Source organism: Oculina patagonica, chromosome 9, assembly GCF_052425735.1.
Source record: "Oculina patagonica isolate OP01 chromosome 9, crgOcupat, whole genome shotgun sequence".
Taxonomy (NCBI): domain Eukaryota; kingdom Metazoa; phylum Cnidaria; class Anthozoa; order Scleractinia; family Oculinidae; genus Oculina; species Oculina patagonica.
This window is the reverse complement of record NC_135766.1, coordinates 15633108-15641172: the sequence shown is the minus strand read 5'-3', so window position 1 is coordinate 15641172 and position 8065 is coordinate 15633108.

Here is an 8065-nt window from a genome sequence, read left to right as displayed (position 1 = left end):
TAAATACCCTATTTAAAATACAAGTTGAGTTACAACATTGAAAACACGACTGTGTCCCACAGTTACTTACCGAAACGTTTTGTTTGACGCAAATACCTTGGTAATGAATGAAACAAAAAATATTAACGCAGTGTTCATAGTGCTTTCCCACATGGTGAACCTAAACCTAAAAGAAAAAAGTAAAATTAAATTATCACACTTAAAGTCGTGACCTAAGTTTCTCTATGGTAACATTATTGCATGTGAAATCAATACAGAATGTCTGATAACTGGCTAGCGATGATTCGTTACGTTATCACAATCAGGATAGATCAAATTTTGATGTTGATGCTGCAGAAATTTCGAATTTTTTTTTTTTTTTTCAACCTATTGAATCAAGTGTCAGAAGATTAATTATCTTTTGAAACCGTGTAAAATTTAAACAACAGGCCTAGGTATGATTGTTTAAAACAAAAATGCCGCTCAGTTGGACACTATTCTTTTTGAGACCATTTCAGTTGTTAAATTTGAGAGATAGTTGCATGTGACTTATTTACCCCCTTCTGTTGTCGTTAATGCAATGACACTGATAAAACAGTTTAGTGACTCAATAACGTTTCGTGTTCAAAATTTTATATTAGCTTAAAAATAAACGTAAAAGAGGGGGATTTCTCAACCAAACTTAGTTAATAATTATATAGGGGCTACCAACGCCTTTATTTGCATGTCAATTTTGTCGTTAGTCTTTAAAAAAAATAAATGTATCGAGTATGTAAACAGGTTCAGGACATAATTTTGGTATAAAAAGGATTGATGATTTCGGGTTTAATGAACGTTCTAACTGGTATTGTTTTGATCAGTATTTACAACACCAGTAGGCTTGGAAAATTGCTGTTGAAACTGAGTTGATTTGTGCACAACTGAGTTAATTTGCATGTTTCATAGCACTATGTACTGTCTAATTAAAAAAAAATAACAATTTCGATGATAAGAATTTCGAGGACTGTGAAATAGGACGAAGTCTTAAGAAAAATGGTTTCCTCAGAATCCACAATAGTGCGCACATCCTGTTATTCAAAATCTGCAAAACCATATTGTAGGACCTGTTCATGATTAGCTAACATAATTCAACAACGCGGTTGATGCAATTTTATTTTCTTTGGAAAAGTCCACGTCATTTATTGACGAATATTTCATTAACTGGGCATTTTTAACATGTGCGAGATGGTGATAAGCAAATTTGTTCAAGATAATTTTGTACGAACAAGGGAATATGAAGTAAGAGAGCAATATATCGCCCTTGTCCGATGAAAATTATTTTAAATTGCTGAGAGCAGCCACCGACGAGCAAATGGACATGGCCCGCGGCAATCGATGGAGAGAGCTGCTCCGATGTTGACCGGACGGAAATTGCTGTCAAGTCAGGGTCCGAATACAACTCTTCAGCTGGCGAGACGTTCGAAGCAACAAGTAAAGATGAATCGAATGAAGACGACTCGAGCACAGAGGCAATGTCTAGTGTACTAAATTTCAATGGTGAATGTGATGAAGAATACGTAAATTATGAACAGTCAAAAGGAAAAGGAATACCCAGTAAAAAAGCAAAGAGCCTGCCGTGGCAAAACAAACCACGTATATTATAAGAATCGTGACAGGCCTTAAAGTGCTCCCTACTGAAGATTTTTTTGTTTGCGATGTATTCATTTTTTCAGCCATTGTTTTTTTTTTTTTTTTTTTGAAGTTTCGCTCTGACAAGTGTGTCTTGAAGTGATTTGCCTCTATAACAAGATATAATTGGAAGCTTTGTTGGAAAGAGGTTCTCTTCTACGATATATGCTGCATTATTGAGAAGCGATTTTAGTTGAATGGAGGCGTACGACTATGGCATAGCAAATGTGTAGATGTCACAGGTTTGCAGAATCTTCTGCGGCTTGTAGAATTCAAAACCTCTGTTATTTGCTAACATGTTTTGCTCGTGTGTTTTTTTTTTTCTTTATTTTTAGCTTGTTCCCATTTACAAATTATTAAGCTTCAAAGTGCTCGAGCTCGCCCTGGAGGCAAGGTCTGAAGCTTTCCGCCGTAAAGATGTACAGAACTTTCATTTAATATTTTTGACGCCGGGCCCGGCTGTTTTAAGTAATTAATACTTCATCATCATCATCATCATCATCATCATCATCATCATCATTTATTTGCCACTTCAGAATTAAACATACAACGGTCTTGGGAACCACATGTAATGATAACCTTCGCAGCATGGGCGCGAACTAATACCAAATTTCAAATAATTATCTTGGGTCACAGGGATTCGCTCTCTTACTTCATATTCTTTTGGTACTGACATATTCTTATGGTATCGGAGGATAGCTTGCAACTCTTTTTTTGCAATGTCTTTTACTTACGCTTAACACAAGAATGAGGAGAAAACTAAGTATAGTTTGCACTAAAAAGGCTATAAAATAAAGAAACACAACCAAACGTATTTGTTACTTTGTCTTAAAGGATCCTCGTTCTACTCGGTATTCCTACAATCTTGGACAAAACTGTTGAAACACTTAGCAAATTTCCACTTATTTAGCCAACGGAGTTCAGTCTTGCAACCCCCTTCCCCCCATTTCAATGTTGGTAATGCTTTGGTGTTTTTAAAACAAAGCGTGTCGAGCCGCAAACCACAAGAAACAACATTGAGTAGGGGGGAGGGGGATAAGATATTTTAACCCGCTTGCAAGTCGAGTCATTTGCGAAAAATGCGTGAAATGCGTATGTGTCAACTAGTTTTGTCCAAGATTGTAGTGTAACTGTATATTAGTGAAGTGTTTTGGATTTCAATACCTGCTAAGCCTAAATTACCTGTCGTTGCACGTCAACTTAGATCTTCTATGTGTAGATACATAACGTGCTGATGTTTACCACTTTATTTCACAGAAAATGGTTTTTACCGTGATAATATGAAGTTTTTACTATTTAAGCCTAAAATTTACCTTTACTGCGTAATGTTTTAGAATGAAAAAAAAAATAAGTAAAAACTCTCTGTAGTCCTGTAGTCAAAGTCTAGTATCGAAAACTAAATCGCTAAGGCGTTTACACCTCATTTAAAAACAAGAAGAATAAAAACAGAAACAAGGGAATGATATTTCACAGCAACCCACTCAAACCTATGTTGAAGGACCTTTTGTATAATTGATTAGCTAAGAATTTTAATTTTATCATGTTTGTGGTAACTTTGTTTTTCTTAGTTATCACTGAACAATTTTGCGAGCTGGCGAAACTCAAACTTCTCATATAGAGAATAAAATACGTGAGGACAGCTTGGTAATCTTTCTTTAACATAGCTTAACACACGTGTAGTAATATGATACTCGGTTATACAATCTAATAAGAGATCACATGATTATTGTAAAGCAGAGCACATGGTCTGATAATATAGCGAGTTGGAATTATCTGTGTCTTCACTGATGTCTTTCTAGTAAGCTTATAGTAAGCCCTTTAAAGAACCCTACAGGTCACTACATTGGCGACGAGGATCTATCGGAAAGAGAATAGTCGAAGAAACCGACCAAATGGTCAACCCACCAGCCAGCGCTAGTGCTGCAGATGCTGCAGAGGCGCAAGCACCAGCTGCAAGCGCACAACCATCACCGCACTCTATCACAGTTGTAAATCGACAACTTAACATTCGTCCGTTCACCATCTCAAACGACGCAAACGACACAGCCGTGAGATGGGCGAAATGGAAAAAAGATATCGAGCGACAGTTCCGATTCTTCGGACTAACCGATCCAGAATTGAAGAAGGATGGCTTGATCATTTACGGAGGTCCACAAATCGCCGATTTGGAAGAATCACTCCCAGAGTTACCACCACAAGAAGCCGACGATGCCTATTCTCTACTCATTCGGAAGTTGGACAAGAACTTTCTCCCTCGGAAAAACAAAGATTATGCTCGATTCAAGTTTGGAAACCTTTCCCAGGAGGCGGGAGAAAGCATGGCAAAATATTACGCAAGACTTCGCGAAATCGCCACGAAATGCGAATTTAGCGATGAAGACGATGCGATCAGGGATCACCTTATTAAAACCATGAGCAACAACCGCATCCGCGTTAAAACAATTCGAAACAATTGGACACTAGCACAGATCTTAGATGAAGCGGCCGTAGAAGAAGAATCCACTGCTCAAGCGAACGAAATCGATGAGAAACTCCAGGACACGACGGAATCGCACAAGATCAATTACATCAACAAGGGCAAACGCGAACGCGGCCGGAGTGAAATGTGTCATCGATGTGGCTCAACACACGCGAAAGGAAATTGCAAAGCATACGGCGCGAAATGCTTCAACTGTGGGAAACGAAACCACTATACAAGAATGTGCCAAAACACCGACAGCAAAGATCGCTCAGCGGGAAAAAGAGAAAAATCGCATCGTCGAAGCGACAAGAAAGAAGACCTTCCACACGCGTCACGCAACGCAAGACCGCCGACCGGTAACCAAAACAATTTCCGCCGCAGACGAATTCGACACGTCGAACGAGAAGATCACCCAGAAAGTCCAGAGAACGACTACAGTGACTCAGAAACCGACTCACTCGACGAAGATATCGCGCGAATTGTACAGCACATGAACGTACATCGTACAACCCAAACAAACGCCAAGAAAAACAAATGCAAGATTTGGATCAATGGAACAACAATGGAAGTCGAACCGGATACAGGGGCGGATACAAACGTCATGGACGAACATCAGTTCAATGAGTTGCTACGGGCAACACCAGGGATAAAACTGCAAGACACCCGGATCAAATTAAAAACATTGACCGAAGATTTGCCAGTCATTGGAGAATGCAACGTCACGCTAGAAAACACAACGCGGAAAACGCAGGCAAAAATCGCAGTAATTCAAGGGAAAATCGACTCCTTACCGTTACTCGGAAGACAAACCTTAGAAGAATTAGGAATGATCAAATTTGATGCGAATGGAGGACTTAAGGAGCCAAACCGTGATGAAACCCAGAACATCAACAAAGTACAAACCGGAAATGAAAACCTGGACCAGATTTTACTCAAGTTTAAAGACAGATTTGAGGGCATTGGAAAAGCTAAACGCGACGGAGAGGACATCGCAATCCATCTACCTCTAAAAGAAGATGCACAGCCAATCGCACAAAAGCCAAGAAGAGTACCATACCACCTGATGGAACCCCTAAAGAAGCGAATGGAAGAATTTGTAGACAAAGATATCATGGAGAAAGTTCCAGAACACGCATCCATCACATGGTGCTCACCGCTAGTCGTACAACCAAAACCGAAAAATCCAAACGACATCCGAGTTAGCCTCGACTTACGAGTACTGAACAAAACCATGCAGCGCACAAGACAAGTACAAGCCCCTATCACGGAGGATTTTATCACCACCTTCAAGGACTGCAAAGTCTTCAGTAAACTCGACATGAACCACGGCTACCATCAATTCGCACTAGACGAAAACTCAAGAAAGCTGATGACCTTCTCGAGTCCGTGGGGCAACTATCGTTACAAAAGGCTCGCGTTTGGTGGCATCAACAGCCAAGATTTATTTGACACCGAAATGAGCAAGATTATTTCCGGAATTCCCAGAGTCCTTAACAACAGAGATGACATTATGGTTGACGGAACCGACTGGAACGACCATAATGAAAACCTAGCTGCTTTATTACAGCGACTGGAAAACCACAACTTAACCTTACGCAAGGAGAAATGCGAATTTGGCAAGTCCACAATTGAATTCCATGGACATCTGTTCACGGCCGAAGGACTGAAACCGAGTCCCAACAAAGTCAAAGCTGTACGAGAATGTAGCCCACCAACATCTAAAGAGGAACTTGTGTCATTCTTACAAATGATGGCATATCTTTCGAGATATATTAGCAACTTTTCAAGCCGCTGTGAACCTCTGAGAAGACTCACAAAGAAAGAACACAAGTTTGAATGGACCGAAGCCCAACAGAAAGCTTTTGAAGACCTGAAGACAGCAATCACCACAGCACCCGTTCTCATTCCTTACCAGCCAGGAAGAGACACAATGGTCATTTGTGATGGAAGCCCAACTGGCCTTGGGGGTGGCTTATTTCAGAAGACAGATCATGGTTACCAACCAGTCCACTTTGTGAGCAGATCGTTGACAGATACCGAGAAACGGTATTCACAAATAGAAAGAGAGGCGTTGGCCGCAGAATTCACCACTACCAGGCTGCACATGTACCTACTTGGAGCACAACACTTTCAGCTAGCAACTGACCACAAGCCGCTCCTACCACTCCTGAACAACCCAAACGCAAAGCTACCACCGAGAATCGAGCGAATAGTGATGAAGATGCAGAACCTAGATTTCACTGCAATCCACATTCCTGGAAAGTCCAATATGACTGACTACCTCTCCAGACATCCACTACCAGAGACCCAGAAGACCAGCCATGAGAAACACGTCAGAGCTGTCATCGAAGTCGATCATGCAGTAGTCATGGAAACCATCGAATCAGCAACTAAAGAAGATAACACACTCCTAAAGCTGATGAAAGCATTAGAAACCGGAAAGTGGGACAGAAACGACCCAGACTTGACACCGTTCATTGACCTGAGAGCAGAAATGTACGTATCTGGAGGCGTCCTGCTGAGGCTAGACAGAATCATCCCACCGGAATCACTCCGAGACAAGATAATCACTGTAGCTCACAAGCAGGGACACCTAGGAATCTCTAAAACCAAAGAACTCATCAGAAGGAAGTACTGGTTCCCTAACATGAACAAACGTATCGAGGAAATCGTTAGCTCATGCTTCAGCTGCCAAGTAGCAACCAACACACATCACACAGAGCCTGCCAAGATGACAAACCTACCAGAAAGACCGTGGGATACTGTTGAAGCAGACTTTTGTGGACCCTTTCCTAACAACGAGTACGTATTGGTTGTAACAGATCAATACTCCAGATATCCTGAAGTAGAATTCATCAGTTCAACATCAATCAAACCAGTTAGAAGAAAGCTAAAGAAAATCTTCGCCACACACGGGATACCAAAGACCGTACAGACTGATAATGGACCACCATTCAACTCACAAGGGTTCAAGACATTTGCCGCAGAAATGGGATTCAAGCACAAAAAGGTGACGCCCAAACATCCCAAAGCACAAGGTCAAGTTGAAGGATTCAACAAACTGGTGAACAAGACGGCAACCATTGCCAATCAGGAAGGATTGGAAGTGCATGAGGCAACATACGATATGCTACAAGCCTACAGAGACACGCCACACCCAGCTACCAAGAAGACACCTTATGAGTTGATGATGAACAGAGAAGTCCGCACGAAACTTGAACACTTCCCATCAGCAACTGCACCACAGGATCAAGATGTTAGAAGTAACGACCAAAGTTATAAATCCCGAATCAAGCAATACCATGACAAGCGACACCGGGCAACACAACTGAACCTTAAAGTTGGCCAGGCAGTCATTGTTAAACGAGATGTAAAAAGAAAAGCCCAGACACCATATGAGCCACATGTCTATCTGGTCACCAAAGTAAAAGGATCCACCATATTTGCCAGGAGATTAAGTGATGGAAAAGCAATCTGCCGGGACGCATCGAGGGTAAAGGCATTAAAGACAAACACCATGGGTACAAACGACGAAGAAACCAGCAAGCCACAGTCAAACCCAGTACCGCCTGCATACAGCACTGTGCAGACCGGAGAAGCAACACCCGGAGATGAAGCCACTGGCAATCCAGCGAGGAATATTCAGGCCATACCTAGAAGATCAACTAGGAGGCACATATCAGTGTTTGATAGACACCTGAGAGACTTTGAACAACACTAACTATTGGAAGATAAGAAACAATAGGAACATTGACTAAGAAACAGAATTCTGAACACTGAACAATGAGCATCGAATATGTGTGCGAACATTGAATTAATCGTTACTGTTACTTTATTCGATCATTTTGAATCACCACGAATCAGTCATTTATATATTTGATCGCTACGAAATTTAAGTTGATTTTTACATTTATATATTCATATGGCAATGTAACTGAAAGGGGAGGAATGTAGTAA